Source organism: Ornithodoros turicata, chromosome 4 (genome assembly GCF_037126465.1).
Source record: "Ornithodoros turicata isolate Travis chromosome 4, ASM3712646v1, whole genome shotgun sequence".
Lineage (NCBI taxonomy): Eukaryota > Metazoa > Arthropoda > Arachnida > Ixodida > Argasidae > Ornithodoros > Ornithodoros turicata.
The window spans coordinates 74,405,619-74,423,150 of NC_088204.1; the positions used below are offsets into that span (position 1 = coordinate 74,405,619).

The window sequence follows — 17,532 nt, forward strand, 5'->3', positions numbered from 1 at the left end:
TTGTTAGTGACCGTTCTTCCTTCCTTCCTTCGTTCATGACAGTAATCTCCCACGATGCAACGCGTGCGCAAGGAGAACTGAGACTTCATAAAATCGTATATTACGAACAGGGAGGGCATGCATCGAGTAGGTCTTCTTCTTTGGTCTAGATGGCTTTGGCAGCGCAGCGTAACACACCCTGATGTTTGCGTAGCAATATAATGCGAAACAAGTTATTCGACACTCATTCTCGGTCCGGACATAACAAACAACCCGATACCAGCTGCCTTTGCCGCGACAGCCGAGATGTCCCAATTCGTTATTCCCAAGTTCGTTATATGGGCATCGCACAACTTACTAGTTCGACGCCGTTCCGCGTAGCCAATTCCAGCGGCGCCAAATAGACATCGTCTAGCGGGCAGAGAACGCTGCCAGATAAGGCCTGAATTATGCAAATGATTTCCGCCTTTTTTTCTTCTTCTTCTTTTTCTTCGGCTTTATTTACAAGGAAGGCAAAGAGGCAGCAAAGCTGGTGTCATTTATTCAGTCCGGGGTCCGAGCTCCTGGGAAAAGAAGATGCGGGAAAAAGGGGTAACCACGAACGCAATTTACTGTTTGGGCCTCCGTCCCGTTCCGTGTTTTTTTTTTTATCCTTCTTTGTGGCCGTTGCATTAAAGATAGATGCGGTTGGAGTGGTGGTTTCGTGGTGCAATCATAATCTTGTACGTAATTCGGGCGCCTAAGAAGGAATACGAGCAACAGTTAAATGATAGGAGATATATAAGGCTGATTACGATCAAATACAAATGAAGGAGGTTAAGTTTATACGAAGTCCACCATTTTATAGTCCATTTAGCGGCAGTGACGTTGCAGTTCGTTGTATGCGTAGGCGACTTTACCATGGGAGTCATCCTGTTGCTGGTTGAAGAGTGCTGTGGTATTTAATCTCTGTCTCGCAGTAGCCAGTTGAGCGGCGTTACATGGATGTGGAAGGTTACATGAAAAAAAAAGAAAAAACAGAAACGCAAAGAAGAAATGAAATACGAATGCGCGAGCGTACATTCAACAATATAATGGAAACAATATTGCATGAAGAAAAATGGCAAAAAAAATCGTTTGTTACGAGAGTTATTTTGTTTGCACTTTTCTGCGTCTGCAAGTTCGACTGTCAGCGAATTCATAACTAATCTTCCCACGTGTGTGTGTGTGTGTGTGTGTGTGTTTGTTTTTGTTAGCGCTTACTTCGTACCGATCGGAAGTACGATTACATGAATCATTGATCCTTCGATCATGCATGCCACATAAAGGTAGCACTGTACAGAAAACACAAACTTGTTTCTTATGAATCGCACGACACTGTAAGATTGAAATACAATAACAAAAAATAAAGAAATGAAGAAGGAAAAGAAAGACAGAGTGGGGGGGGGGGGGGCGAAAGAACACCAGTGAACCACTCAACAAGTTCACAAATCTTTTTCCTGCGGGCTTTCTTCGTCTGACAAACGTGTCTGGACGTGGAGGACCTTGTCACCCGGGTTTGTTCTAACAATAGGGCCTCTTAAATGATGATGAAACAAGCAGATCATCTTTTGGGAAACGAGGATATGAAAAATGGGCATTCTCTGTAACGACCTTTTTCTCGTCTTCCCCATTTCACTCCCAGCTGGACGTCTACGAAAAGAAAAGCGGCAAAATAGGCCGTTGTAGGCGAAGGCTGTCAGTTTCGCTTTGCTGCGTTTTGTTAGCAGACTGAATGCAGATAGTAGTTTCACTGGAACGAACCGCCACGTTATGAATCGTCCTGCAGACGGATAGGATGTAGCTGACAGTGACACCTTGTGGTGAGGAGACAGCATGAGATGTCTTGTGTTCCCATGAAAAAGTTCCGCGCTAAATTACGAAAGAAAGACGAGGCAACTGCCTAAGTGGTATCTCTGCTTTTCGAATTTTACGTCAACAAAACAAATAGCAGAAATACGAAAGAGAAAGGGGGAGGAAAGACACAAATGCACGAGAACTAGTTACCTTGTATCCTTGTTGCTACTTTGTAACCGCCGAAGAAGCAGTTTTAGGTAACGCGTTATTCATTTTACCAGTTCCGCCAGAGCTGAGAACACGTTATAGTTCATCTTAATATGTGCTGCTACATGTAAATTCATGGCCGGAATTGATAGTGTTGTGATAAAGAGAAAAAAGAAAAAAAGAGGGGGGATGTGAGCCGCGACGAAGTCGAACTGGCTACACCAGGATCCTTACACACAGAAAAGACAAACAGATGAACGAGTTAAAGTGATGGAGTTCAGCATGGGGGTAGTTCAGAAGTTTCAACCAAGTGAGTGTAAAATGTCGGAATCGCTGCGGGCACACACAGCACACACGCAGCAAGTCATATAACGTCTATATAACGTCAATATAACGTCCGTCCATAGAAACTTCATACAATGTCCATAAGCCCGGTTGTATATAGAAAATCTTCAATTGAAGAGTACTTTGGTTCTGGGCATATGCGCAGTAACAACCCGTTATTCCTGCAGGGCCTCAAAGCGCTTGACTGCCCTATTCTAAAGCTGCCTATTTTGGTGCTTCCTAAATCGCTCCCCGGACTTGATCTCTAGACTACCTTCACCGGTTCTTCCACTTGTCCATGCCTATTTTATCGATCTTTTGTTACTAACATTGAGAGCCAGCTGTCGCAAGAATCTCTGTTGCAGTCGTGGCCGTCTATATACTTCGATCTCGTATAGTCTAAACATAATCCACTTTTATTGTTGAATCTTCCTATCCGTAAATAGGCTATAACGTCAGCCTACTTTTAACAATGACGTATAAGTTTTACAATCTGCTCTGTCTCCCTCTCTCTATACTCGATTTCCAATGTTGCCAAGAATTTTTCGGATACCACCACGCTCCTGCTGGTCGTATCTGTCCACTCGTTCGTATTTTCGGTTCCAGCTTGCGTTCAGCAAGGAACGCGAAGACACAGCTCCCAGCAACAGGTTTCATAACGTTTTCCGCCTCCGCGTGGGTGCAATGCCGGAACCTGTTGAGGAGGAACCAATCGATGAGCGACGTTATTGCATTCAGGGCATGCCATTTGCCAAGCGGTTCACGTGTTACATATTGACCAATAGGATCAGCATTTCTCTCCTGCGCCGTGATCAGTCGCACGCAAAGTGTCGCTTTGCGTCACGAATGTCAATTTCGAAAGATTCGTCGAGCAAAGGTTGTTGAACATATTCGACTGCGTCAAGAATCGTGTTTCCAGGCATAGAGGTCGTTCAATATGTATGCTCGGACTCCCGTGGGCTGTCCGCGGGCAGTTTATGGTTAACTTGGATATGTAGTATGACATGTGTCCCTTGCCGTCCTGGGAATGATACCATTTCAAATAAAAGTGTGCGTGTTGAGTAATGTGTGTCAGTTCGCAAAATATTTTGACTTTGCTATTGTCGCTATTTTTTATTTATCTACTTTGGTGGGCTATTGTTATGATAACGCAGTTTTTAATAACGTCACTGCAAAAGAAAGATTGGATTGCTTTCAGTGTTGGAGACAAAATTTAGTGTTTGAAATCGCTGACTTATATTAACTTTTTTTTTTTTCTCTTGATTTTTTTTTCCTTCTAAGGACATATATTTCCCTAGATCGTTCGGTGCTGCGTAGTGAACCACTGGTCCGACTAAATCGTGCAACGTTTTTGTAAGGATGTCCTATAGAACAGGACCATTTGGATTCATTATTGTAATGGTTATAAATAATATACCTTGTATTCTATTTTAATAGAAGGCCACACCAAACGAAAACGGGGTACAATATTTTCGTAAGACGCAAAATATTTGAGCAAATATGAGTAGCGCAGTATTTTGAAAGACTTGCATTCAGTGTCGCACTAGTGCACATTTCTTTTCTGAAGTATTTCTCGTTCCCTTATTTTCTAGGAATAAAAATGCCGATATTTTTGTTGTTTTTGTAAAATATGGAAAATATTTTTTTTTAGAACGCGCCGTATGAAACATCCGTGTAAGCTATCTTTTACGTTGACGACATCACAGCTTAGATGACATTATAATGGACTCAGTCATAACCAGATACGGATCTAGAGGGGGGGGTCCTTATTTCCCTCTCAATCTTTACCGTGACATAGTGCTTCGTTTGACTATAGGCAGTGCATGTAGTATGCTGTCTAAAACTGTCCCCTCTCCCCTCCCCAGAAAAAAATTCTGACTCCGCCTCTGGGCATAACTATGCGCAAAGACAACGTCCGACACAGAAAATATAGCAAGGGACTGATTATGCTCATGAAACAAAAAAAGAAGTAGCATAACTTCGTGAAACACGTGGACGCCTATTGATATGAATTTCGCAGAACGGACAAGTATCCATTAATGAAGTATTCATTAAGTATCAAGTATCCATTCTTCGTGATAATTGTGGTAGCTGATTTGGCATTAAATCACACCACCGTGTATGCTGCCACAAGTCTTCCCTGATGTTTGCAATGTTTGCGCAAGACATTCCTTAAGAAATATGGATATTGCAGCGAGAAAGAAAAAAACATAGTTGCGGGCAACAGTTAGAGTGCTATGATTATTGGGCAAATGCATAAATATTCATTCTTCGCGCTATGTGGATGGCAGTTGTCCTGGCACCGAGTCCTAACGCAAGCTGCGCTCCCTGATATTTCCTTGTTTCTTCTTCGTGTCTCTCGACACGATTGTGGATGTATTACCATAAAATTAGCATAAATTAGCATAATTTTATGAAACGTGCAAATCGCTACGGTTATGCGATTCGTTGAGTACACTAGTGCCCATTCTTCACGCTACAACTGGGAATTGTCCTATCACAGAGTCCAGACGCAGGCTGTGCTCCCTCAAGTTTGATTCTCTCTTCTGAAAATCTCTTCACGCAAACGTGGATATATTATCACATTATTAACATAATTTTGGTGAATCATGCAAAGCGATTCGCTGAGCACATAAATATTCATTCCTTACGCGATGACTAGTGCTTGACCAGCCATTTAATCCGCCCACCGACTTTTCTGCTTGTCACCTTACATGGTTTCTTCCTGACGACATAACACGATTAACCACGTGACTCCCCAGTGAAGTCCGCCAAAGACGCGCACTATGATCCTCTATCATTCATTCTTTCCTAATTCCATTAGCCATCTGTTCACCTGAGCAATCCCGCAACGACCATAGCCTCTTCGTGGAGTTCACCTACGGACCTGCCAACCGCACTCTCTTAGCGTGAGGTCTACACCTCGCATTGTTTCTCTCACGATTGAGTGATGTGAATAAACATTGTTCACTGTTCACCTGTACAAATCAACTACGTACACACCGAGACAACATATTCAACGCACATTCCAGTAAACTTTAGTTGATGTGGAACAACGACCACCTACAATTCCGTCCCGCGCGGCTTGATTAGTCTGGCTAACAAGCTCCTCTCGCGTTCCTCCTCTCTGCTGATTCCTCCGCCCAATCCGGGTTTATCTCGCGTCACTTGAATCCCAGTTCAGCTTAATTGGATGCTTCATTAAAGTCCCGCATTGTAAAGCAGGAAAATAAATGGTGCTCTCTTGTTGTTAGGGATGTCGCGCGCTTCATCGATGCGTGCGAGAACGTAGTTTGGTTTTAAAGTGTTTAGCGAGAGGATCACTGACGGTGCAGGTAAATGAGCCCTTGGATCCGGTTTATTTTGAGTTTTTAAGTGATTTAAGTTTGGTTACATTATCTTCATCACTTCTTTTCTGCTTGTAAGCTTAACGCTCAGCGTGCAGAACTTAAAAATGTAGGGCCGGCACACTGTTGAGAGACTCGTCTCGTTAAGGCAATATAAAAATAATGGCAGTTTAAAAGATTATGTTCATATTTATTATTTTTGTTCTTTTTTTACTATGAATGTCTAATTGTTAGTATCAAGTATGAATAATTGGTATTAATGTGTCAGAACAATGTGTTTGTGACGGCAATTAACATAGACTGTGCCCGACTTCCTTGCTCTATTTAATCATTTCAACACTATTTGCAGTTAAATTTTAGTCGTCTGGACAGCAGTTCCATAAAAGGTTTCAAAATATTACTTACGTCAGCTTTGTACAGTCTTGCTCGGATATTACGATCCGCATGATGCATGATCTGCATCGAGATTACGATCAGATTGCTGATACTCATCAAATCTCGCTTTGAAATGTAAAAGTAAAGTTTCAAAGGTCAAAGTGAAGGTGCACGCCCGTTTCAAGCGGTGAAGATTATCTGCGACGAAAGGGAAAATGTGAAAAAGTATTTGGCCATATTCGTTGAACAAAAAAAGGAGACCACTTTAGGACATTCCTTTTAAAATAGACGAAGTGATGCACACTGTTCTACGAACGGCTCAATAGTAAAAAATACAACGAGTAGAAGCTCACCTGTAGGTCTCGTTTTTGTCCGAGCAGTACCGAAGCGAAGCGTGGAAAGGCGTAAGCTCTTCTACGACACATAAATTAAATTTGCGTCGCGCGCACACCCGAAGGACGCTGCTTACCTCGTTAAGAATGTATGACAGCGATGATTCTCTATGTGCATAACACATGCTTGTGTACCGAAGTCTAGCGTTATTGCATTTCGGGCCATAAAAAGCGCCGGTAAATAAGCGCCATTTTCCTACCTTTAAAGAAAAACGGAAGGCATTTCAAAACGTTATCTTCCTCGTAAGCAAGACATAGTCGGGGGGCACTTGCCGTGCAAGGAATGGGAGCGTCGGTGTTCTTTCTGTGATTCGTTATAATGGGGGAGACTATGTTTTCTTCTTCAAGGCACGATGAAGAAACGATGCAGCAAAAGACGTCAGGTGTTTAAAAAAATGTGCCATTATTCCTCGCGTGAATTCTTGTGTGTGTGTTCATGGTGCCGCGGAGCAACTAGTGCTGTCAGCGGACCACAGGCATTGACACATCGAGAAGGGAGGGAGGTTGGAGACAGTGTGCTGAATACGCATCCTGAACGCGACCTGAAGAAGAGGTACCATGTTTCATGTATTTGTCTCGCCCCCCACCCCCACTCCAGTAAAGAACATGCTGTATAGCTACTCGGTATACCGCCAGTATATCTTCGGTTGTATATTTATGTTAATTGCTCGAAAGGGAAGCAAAGGCCTTTGAGAAACAATGGGGATCGAATGCACCACTCGATTCGTAAGACACGCAGGTTTAGCGAATCGGAAGCACTCCGGCGAGAACGATATCATAAGGTCAAATCAAAGATCAGAAAAATGATGTCAGCCTCTTGGAAGGAATATTGGGACTGGCTTATCGAGTTTTCGGAACTATTATCCGATCTACTAAAAGTCGCTATTATTACCTACGTATATGCGCTGTTCTGACGACTCGTTGCCCCAGCAACAACAACAACAACAACTACATGAATGACCATGGGATGAGGTGATTCACCGCAACAATTGCGGTACCATACCTCATTGCATGTGGGTTAATATATGAGAGGAATGCCGTTGTCCCAAGCATCGCTGTTGGAGTCCAAAATTCCGCAACATTGTGCTTTCCCGGTCTGCAATGGTCAACATAGGGTCACGAAGGTAGTCAAGCCGTATGAACGCAAGTATTTGCCGAGCCGGCTGCATATGCGTTCACGAGCGCTCACAGAATGCCCGGCTCTGGTCGGTCTTCAAACCTAATAGACAGCTCTCTCCGGAAACGGTGGCTCGGAGAAGTTTCGAGATTTCGTCACTGGTAATAAGATCAGCGCCTCGGGTTATTGTCTTAGTGAAAGCCTTATTCGGAATTCAATCGTCGCATTGCAAGATGAAGCGCATGAACTGCGCCGTCGCGTTAGGATAAGTATACATGTCAATGTATGACACAACGGCTCGTCTAGTACGCGTTTACTGCCGGCATCTCTTTTTACGTGTGGTTTGCAGTATCGTGTCTACTTCATGTTTCCAACGTCTGGGTCCCCTAAAATGTAAGAGGTGAACATCTAACCTGCTTGTGCAGTCGTCCCACGCGCGATGTTTTCGATTATGTCGATGCCGCAAGCATGCCTCTGCCAAAGCGCAACGTGGCAAAAACTGAGGTACCTGTGAATGAATACTCTTGGTGCAAAAATGGTTCGTGTTAGATACAAATTAGGTTTACGTAGTTTGCCCGATGTTTTCAAAGCTTCACTACAAGCTACTCTATAAGAGCTAGGCTACGCTGGGACAGGAAAGTGTTGCGACCGCCCCATAGTCCGGAAGGCTCGCAGGTCCAGGTACCGACTACATGGCTGGGTGTGCACAGCACCCTGTCGCTGGTGGCAACTCAAAGGTTATGCTGATGACTTCGAGGTGATAGGGACGAATCCTGCCACTAGCTGCGCTATCTGGAGTCGTCAGCAGCTTCCCCGTGTCTTCTGGCAGGAATATGTTGGCTCACTTCGCAGTGAAGCATACCGGGTCCCACGCTCCTTGCTGCTCACCTTTCGCATCTGGTCACGTCTGTATACCGCTCATAACCACCGTTGCCCAGCGGTCTCAAGACGAGATAAAAAAAATGCAGCATGCTTAATATTCAGACTAGCATTTCGAGAGGAACCGCCTCTCTGGAATTTTCATTAGAGAAAATCATTTTGAAAAGCTCGGTTCGTTCCGTCGAGTTGGAAGTCGCCGTAGCGCGCATTAATTCGATAATTGAGAGTGCTTCTGCGTATAACGAATTTTCCACCCGACGCATCTCGTCATATGGCATGTTGTCGTGCGAGTATTATTTCGAATGCGACGAAGCGTGCCGTATGTGCACGAGGTACTCCAAGTGGAAGGCCACGATGTCATTCGCCAAAGACGCGATTTTCGTTTCGTTATCTCCTGCATCTCTTGCACCTGATGTGGCCCAAAGCTCGCTTTTGAATAATGCACGAGCAGCGCATCAGCATACACCAGCTCGTTAGTGGAGCTGCTTTGCTTTGTGTTTTCGAGCTGCGCGACTCTAATCTTATTCCTCTTCATGCTTCCCCATTACGGCATGTTGTACGCATGAATTCAGTTGAGGTTGTTCCCCTTGTCGGATTCCATACAACGTTTTTGGCTGTTGCTCGGAAGAGAAATATGATTTTTGCAATGTCGAACATTGTACTGATTAGGGAAAAAGATGGGGAGCGCCCGTAACGAATAACATCTGAGTATAGTGAGTGATGCTAATGTATTACATTTTGTGGAGGAGTTACCGAGTAACGTAATGGCGTTACATTTTGAAAGAACGATGCGTAATGGTGTTCCAGATTACTTAGCTTCAAGGTTCTTGCATTGCATAAGCCACCAGTTATGAATTGGGCCTTGTATAGGAAACTTAAAATCCCCAAGCCACCTTTGTCACTGATCAGGGGGCTTAATCACTTGCACGCGTTAGGAGCTAACGAGAGGCGGGGCACTCGTCGAGAAGGGCACCTGATAAAACACGTGCACGGCGCTCTTCGCGCGATACGTGAAGGGCGTGGGATACGTCACGCGCAGTGTGTCACGTGCCCATCTTTTCGAATTTTCCGCCCGCCTTTTTGAATTTCCCGCTGCTCGTTAGCTCATAACGACTGTAACGACGATGAAGCGATTAAGCCCTCAGGATCGCCAAGAAGGCGGACTGAGTCCAAGTGGAGTCTTTGAGCGCCAATTCCTTCTACGCTGTAGTTATCCTTAACCTTATCTATGACTGCTCATTTAGATTACACATACTGCTCTGGATAAAATGATTCATACGTAGCGACTTTCAGGAAGCTCTAGTTACTATTATGTATTAATTGTAGCCGCGTCTCTCTACACTACGCGCTGCAAACATCGCTCAAACATCGCCCCTCTGGCTGTGCCCATTTATTCAACCTGCGCGACCCGAGTCGTGACGTACGTCATCGACTGCAGCGCATAGAGAGGAGCCTAGGTGCGAGTCCACTCTCCAGGACGTCTGGTGTTGTGTCCTCGAAGCTTAGAACGGGAGTCAATGCTTCGGCGATAACGTTACGAGAGCCGCGCAGCGGCATTTTTGCCCACCAAGAGTTGACTTTCGAGCTGCTCGACTCCAATAAACGAACGCAACCGTTATAGGGGGATGAAGCGTGCGTCCGACATAGAAATCATAAACAGCAGCGTCTGCAAACGTCTGCAGCATATGTCATAACCGTTGCGAAACATGTTTGCAATTTTTGCGCCGTTGCGCGAAAAGGAGCTCGCGCTTTTGTCCGGAAAATATCCGCCGCAAAAGGCATGGGAAAAGGGGGGGGGGGGGCGTGCAGATGTGTCTCGAAGGGCGCCCGGGCTTCGCTCCCCTCCCTGTATCCGCCAGTGCAGGTGCATGATGCAGACGCACGGAGAGACCACAGCAGGAAAGTGTCGAATACTAGTGTGGGATGAATCCTTGAGTGCTTTAAGGCAGAACGAGTTCCTCACACCACTCATGCTGGGTGCAAGTTCTGCGCTGTGACTGTGGTGCACCACCGTAGCATAATTATAGCACAGCGACTTCTGTGCGCCCTTCTTTGTTGTGTATCATCGACGGCAATAGCCGACGAAAGTGTTATTGCACCTTGTTATTGAGCCGGATAGGTGATCCAAAGTGCACTGCTGTGCACTGCTCTGCTGCTACAAAGTGCTGCTCCGCGCAAGAAATATGTAAATCGAAACCGATTAATTAGTCGGAAAAATCACTAAGTGTCGACGCGTTTTGTTTTCTTGAATTTTCGCTGAAGATCTTGATACGTAAAATAGAGGTTCCGTAATCGTGCGAAGTAAAATTTAAAAGTTAGAACGTTTATTTAATTAGTGAGAGTATGCAACTCAACCGCTCACTACTCAGTTCATGGCCGATGTGCCGAGGATCCTTACCAAAAAGAAAGTTCTTCGGTGGCGCCACCTGGTCACGACTTACTCGGCAGGAGGAGCTGAGTGAAACACCCGGTATATCTTTCTATGTCCACTAATGCCAAGGTTGCGGCTGAGAACACCAGCAATTTAATGGCAAGGTACAAGTTGCTTTGTCACGTCGACGTCCGCTTCCGTTGCGATTTCAGCACGCGTTATTAAAGAACCCTGAGAAAGTCGGCATTAATCGGACCACCACGGTTCATGTCGTTCACGACGTAATGCCACGAATTATCACCGCTGCCACTCGGTTGCGTTCCCAAGAACGCACAGCTGAAACTGTCTCATAAACAACCTTACCCGCCATAAGTTTTCTTAGCGGACGCTCTATCTTCGGAAATATTTCCTCGGATACTCCTTCAAGCTTTCTCAACAAAAGAACAGCTTAAGCAACCGCGAGCGATGGAGAAAGCTCAATTTGTCACGTCCAACACTTTGCGTGTTTTTCGTCCACTTTTGCGTTCCTTATGCAAAGTGTCACAAACAAGGACACGCTTTACTTACGCGTTACCGTGGCATGTCGCGCGTAACGCTTTCCTGTATTTACGGACGAGAAAGCGCGCTTATTGATGGTCTCCAGGAACGTATTGATCCACGAAAGCGATTTTCTGCCGCGGAACTCGTGATTGACGACAGCGCTGCAAGCAGCAGCGCGGTCTGGTGGTCGCGCTTCAAAGTATTGGATGTGGCACGTTTTTGGAAAGTTTATGTGTCTGCTTTTCAGAGAGCATGTTGGGAAGGGTAGTGAGGTAAGGGGAAAGAAACGACGGAGGTGGGTGGAGAAATATCGTGATAACCGCTTTTAAGCGTAGTTTAATGCTTGGTGACAGAAATAAAAGAAGTCGCGGAAACCGTAAGGACAGAGGGTAGGGTAGCGGTGAGAGAGAGAGAGAGGAAAAGGTGAAAGCGAACGATATGTAAGAACGGTGCTGCCCTCCTTCAGCTTCTGAGTTCAGGAGGCTACCACAGCTGCAACGCTAGGTATCACCCGCAAAAGTGAGCAGAGTTCTGAAGAATAACGGCAACCCTTAGCAATTCTCCCAGAGAGCACATGGTGGGCTAGTAGACATCTAAGTGACGTCTAAAAAAAAGAGATAAGGATTGTCTATAGAATGTCTAGGCACTAGACGAAATGTCAAGTATCCGTCCACTAGACGTCAAATAACAAGTCTAACGTTACGCTACCTAGCCATTTAGCCCTAGACATCCGATGTCTATGTACCTAGCCGAGATTTAGACATTCTTTTGACCTGATGTCTGGAACAGGGTCAGACACTTAACCATGTATTAGACATGAAGTCTACAGCTAGGCAAATTTTATCTCTCCATTCAGGCGACAGGTATGGGGTTATACATTTCCTGTACCTTACTTCAGCCACCATTAGACGTACTTTAGACCATGACTAGTCCTGCTACCGTCCTGGCATGCATTCATGCAGAAATGTGATATAATTGATAGCAACATGGACCTCAGCATGAACATTTATTCACAGTAAACCACACACGAAGTCTATGGTACAAAACTCAGTCTAAAACTGGATTGACTTTGCTGCCAAGCAGGCGTCTTGTGTTTTGACTGAGGACTGTTGAACTGGCAGCAGGGTGTTGATGGTCACCTCATTTCTTTCTTCCAGTGAGTGATTGTTGGTGCTGCAGCACTGCCTCGAATGACTCACTGTGGCTAGAAAATAGAACAAAACATGTCAGAAAGCATTATGTAGCCTGCTAGTTGTAACTAGTTTGTTTAGTGGCTATGCACACTCTTTCACGGGATGCTTCTCTGGCCACATAAGAGCAAAAACTGTATCAACGCTGATCTGAGAGACACATAAAGTAAAGAAGCTGCACGTACAAAAAACACGGGACTGTTACAGCTACACAACACGAATTGCAGCAACAGCTGAAAATCTGTTTGTGCGTGACTACTGATGTGGACGCTGCCAGGATCTCAAGGAAACGAGGATGTAACAGCTGTCGCTGTGAAAGACACCTGGTGAAAGTACATCAATGTGACAGGAGTTTTCTCGTGACGCACGACCTTACCTGGTCGAGCAGGCGACTGCGAAGCGCTCCATGATTGGCGCAGCACTTCCATCACTTCATTACGCTAAAACAACATCTGTGCTGCTCTCATAACTTTGGTGCAAAAATTCTGCACAGGATAAAAATAAACACTGTGTATATTATAAAGGACAATACAAAGCAAGAGCTGTATCACCACTTCAAATATTATAAGGTTTATTCACATGACGTCATACGCAGGAGACCGCCACTGTCGCTAGCAGGCAGATTTCCTGCCATCGGCCACCATATTGTAGATCTCAGCCAAGCTGTTACCCATATTATACTCACCGTATATCTGGTGTTTCAAACTTGTTGCTCTGTGATTTGTAGAATATCCAAGCAATTTCCATGGTTTCGGTGTTAATAGTCACCTAAAAAGCATAATACAGCGAACAAATGCAAAGACGTAACATTGAGGGACCTATAGTATGGCGCTGAGGTGACTTCAGTGAATAAACCCTTTGGGGGGGGGGGGGGAACTCAAATCTTGCACTACTGCCAGATAGCTGTTTGGGTGAAGTAAGACGGAATGACATAGTCACGCTGTTCTCCATACAATACCAAGGATGTTTCAAAACGACTAAGTACAGAAATACTAGTTTTGTACCGTTTGATGAATATTTTGTCTGCTGTCCATACATGCTGTGCGGTTCTTTAGCAAGCTTCTGACAGTGCTGACATTTCCGTTTTCCTTTTCACTATTAAACATATCCCCCCCCCCTTCTGACAGTGCTTTCTTCTCCATCGCACTTCCCTACTGACTTTCACAGCATCTGAAAAAAAAGTTCGATTTCGTTAACCACACGACAACCATGTAAATAGAAAGCAGTTAGAGCCTTCTACCAACTGTATTTGCAATACTTTATTGACAAAAAATTTAAAGAGTCTCCCTCTAGAGTAAGATTAGGGGGCACATCGAACACCAGGAACATTGGAGGACAACACAGTCACACGTCAGAGACAACTGCTTCCCCTTACCTCACAGGCAACTGTTTAGCTTATGTGCAAATAGATGTTTCGTAGGGCAGGTTACCACTATTTTCATATCCACCGATGTAACATAGTCCAAGCACCTATAAAAAGAAAAATGCAGTTGCCATGAAACCATGATATGCAAACAAAAGTACTTGCGCAAAATTTTCAGTGTGTGGTTTCACTACCAGCGAAAAATGCAACAACCGAACTCGGGCTGACATGACTATGAACTAACCAGTATTTATGTTCCGGCGCAAACCGTAACTGTCGACTTTCGTTTACTCAAGACTTCAACAGTCATCGAAAACTCGTGAATCTGGAAGGTTCATTAGTGATACCGTATTTGTTTTAGCACCAAGACGAACCAAGGCACTTACTGAAACGCTGTACTACCGAACATACAACGTTAATCACTACTTTGAATGCAAGTGCAGCCAGGTCAACCCACACTTCCAATGTGCTTCAATCGGTGATACGAAGCCGAAATAGATAAAGGAAACGATATTACGATATTCCGATATTATGCCACGTATCTCTACCACATGCGATTTGGTGCACAGAAACAGGTACATACTTTAATGAAGAGTGAACTCACCCCTTAAACTTGAAAGCCAGGGAACAAAGAAACGCTGTCCACCACAGTGTACTCTGGGAGCTCTGCTGCGCTCAATAGTTTTTATCATTGGACAGCACGGCGTACGTTCTCGCTATGCTCAAAAATTGCAAGAAAAAACGTGCGGGAGATTAGAACTTCGAAACATCTTCGTGTAGCAACCAGTGGAGTGCAGCCGCCAAGACCCAACTGCTACCCGTTGCGCGTCCGGAAAGTTTGAAGTTTCAACGGTTGAAACTGAACAGGGTCGAACTGGTTGATGGATGGATGATGGATGGTGATTGGGTAGACGGGCAGACGTCATTGCCATTGCTTTAGCTCGTGCTTATTGAATGCTTATTTTTTGTAATATTCTTTGACTTCCGTGGCCGTTCATTATAATTGGGTGGCGGAGGTTAAATGTTAAACAACACATATGCCAATCCAGCGGAAGTGACACCAACGTCATCATCATTATGCCATCCATCCATCGTCTTTGCAGCGACGAGTGACGAGTGTCATATTTTGGTGCTGTGTGTGTTGAAAATCGTTGTTCTTTTTGCAAACATTTTATCAGTGCCTTTGCTACTGAGCTACAGGTGTGCCTAATATGTACCGTATTGCCTGTTCAGCGGTTTCAAAGAGATACCATGGGCAGTTTCAAGATTTTTTGAAGGGTCCTGAAATCCTTGAGTCACGTCAGATTCCATTTTACTGCTGCAACTGTGTAGCTTGTGGGAAAATGTTATGTGCAGTAACCAAACATCTGCCATCTGCTGGCCACAGTACGTGCAAAGTGCTTCTGTGTTTGTGGAGCAATGGTTTATAGTGCTGCGCTGAACAATTCGTCGGAGTCTTCGACTTTTTTATTGACGTTTAAGTGATTCAATAATTTAGTTGCTGATTTCTTTAAGTTGGTGTAGCATAGTATTCTGCAGGGGAGTTACTGACGTACAAAATTTACATTTACTAGCAACGGTAACGCCATCAGGAACGCTAGTTCAAGAAACATTGCCCCGAACAAATGCGGGCTTTCGTTAAGAAAAAAGATATATATTCAGTAAAATAAAATATTACTTCACAGCACTTAGATTCTGGTAATGTCTTCTAGTTGTGGATGCTATATATATGCATGTCAGTGAGCCAAAAAAAAAAATACTCGGATCATCATATGTATGGACGTTATTTAAATTATCTACGTACCTCAGTCAGACTGCCTTCATCTGACTGATCTTTTGTTACAATATATGGGCATACAATTCACATAGCATGAAAGACTACATACGATCCATTTGGTCATAATATAATTGGACAAAGTTAATGTGGTCTATTCATGCATAGTTTCTGAAAGTTGTTACAGACTCCAGATTTATTACCTCAGTATGATAATTTGCAAACAGATTGTACTTGCTGCTTCACACACGTGTGATGGAAAGTAAGATAATAAGGAATTTCCTTCATGTATGAGGATCCTCCAACAAAAGTTCCTCTGCTGTGAACAAAATACTAAATCTATAGCATAACATTGAAAAAATTTATGTACAGATTAGAGATCAACGTTACTCCCTAATATGGTCACTTTATTTAGCTGAACATTTTTGATACTGTGATACCAAGTATTCAATACGTTGTCTGTGCCATGCTATGTCCTGTTTACAAAGTGAGGCATTCACTTTGCATTTCACCTGGTCAATTTGTGTTTCATGGTCACTTGCGAATTGGTGACTGCCGAGGGGCGCTTTGAGAGGAAGATGGCACAGCAAATTGGGCAAATTTTCATTGAAGTAGGAATCATCACCTTGAGCACGAGGAGAACGAAGTATACGGGAAGCTCACGAAAAGGAAACTCACGTTTGTGAGTCTCCATTCTCCTCATGCTAAGGTGATGCTTCCTACTTCAACGTTGCAGCAGCTCACTTGTGTACTTTATCTCTCTTTGGCAAATTTTCAGATGAATTTCTGTAACAAATCCCGAGTCTTCGAAGACGAGTACAGACAGCGTTGACGTGGTACGCTCGGAAATATTACATCCATGCTTGAATGCCTGACACATAGGTGAACGGCACTCCATTAACCAACGTCTGCAGTGCCGGGATGTCACACCCAACTACTACACCATTCAGTTTGTCCTAGTGGTGTTTCCTTTGAATAACAAATATCGGGAAACGCATTTTTGGATGACCCTCCTAATTCCAGTTCTCTTTCTGCATTTGGCTACATTTTTTAGACTTCTTGTGGTGGACTCTTGTGGACAGGTACCAGCATGGAAGACTTAAGAATAATTGGGGTCTACATTGCGAGACAACTGAGATCATGAGCGGCGCCACAGCAGTCGGTCTGTGGACCACTTGCCCACCTGAGTGTCCTCAAATGTGCAATGAAAGCTCACCACACAGCACACCGTATTTAATGTCCCTTGCGGAAGATGGCATGTCTAAGCAACTTGTATACTGGCACTTAGTTGCTGGTGTTTTTGGCCGGGTTCGAACCGGCGATCTCGGGATCAGAAGGCGAACACACTACAGACTTAGCCACCAAGGCCGGTTCACGGACAACTTGAACAACACAATTATGTTAACTCTGCCATCATGTAATTCAGTTTCCTGCATATGTTTTGTAACAATTGAACTTCAGATTTGTAAGTCTGAAGGCTAAGCTTAGGACCACCTCTTATAATTTAGTTACTGTGTGAATGTGTGTTTGGATGTGTGAATGTGTTCACACCTCTTACAAACCAAATAAGACAAAATCTTGATGATGTATAATATGGGGCATATACAAGGCCAGCTACAACACGTCTACAATTAGACGTCAATTACTAAATGTCTACCAGATGTCTTGTAAATCACTAATTTTAGACAATTAAATAATGGTAATACTTTTAGACGTCTAGTCAACGTCTAGTATGGGCACTATCCCTAAAGTATAGGGTTAGAACAGGTCTGGATGTCTAGTAGACTACCATGTGTTCCCTGGGGCCGCTATGTAATCTGATTCATCATGCCATCAGGATGCCGATTCATCAGGATGCC

General features: G+C 44.2%; 1 protein-coding gene and 1 long non-coding RNA gene across 3 annotated transcripts in view; both read left to right on the forward strand.

The window, feature by feature from the left end:
* Nucleotides 1-17,532, forward strand: part of LOC135391871 (voltage-dependent T-type calcium channel subunit alpha-1G-like) — a 292,030-nt gene that overhangs the window by 68,101 nt on the left and 206,397 nt on the right. The gene's annotated exons all lie outside the window — the stretch shown is intronic.
* Nucleotides 1-17,532, forward strand: part of LOC135393486 (uncharacterized) — a 189,416-nt gene that overhangs the window by 27,630 nt on the left and 144,254 nt on the right. The window lies entirely within an intron of this gene.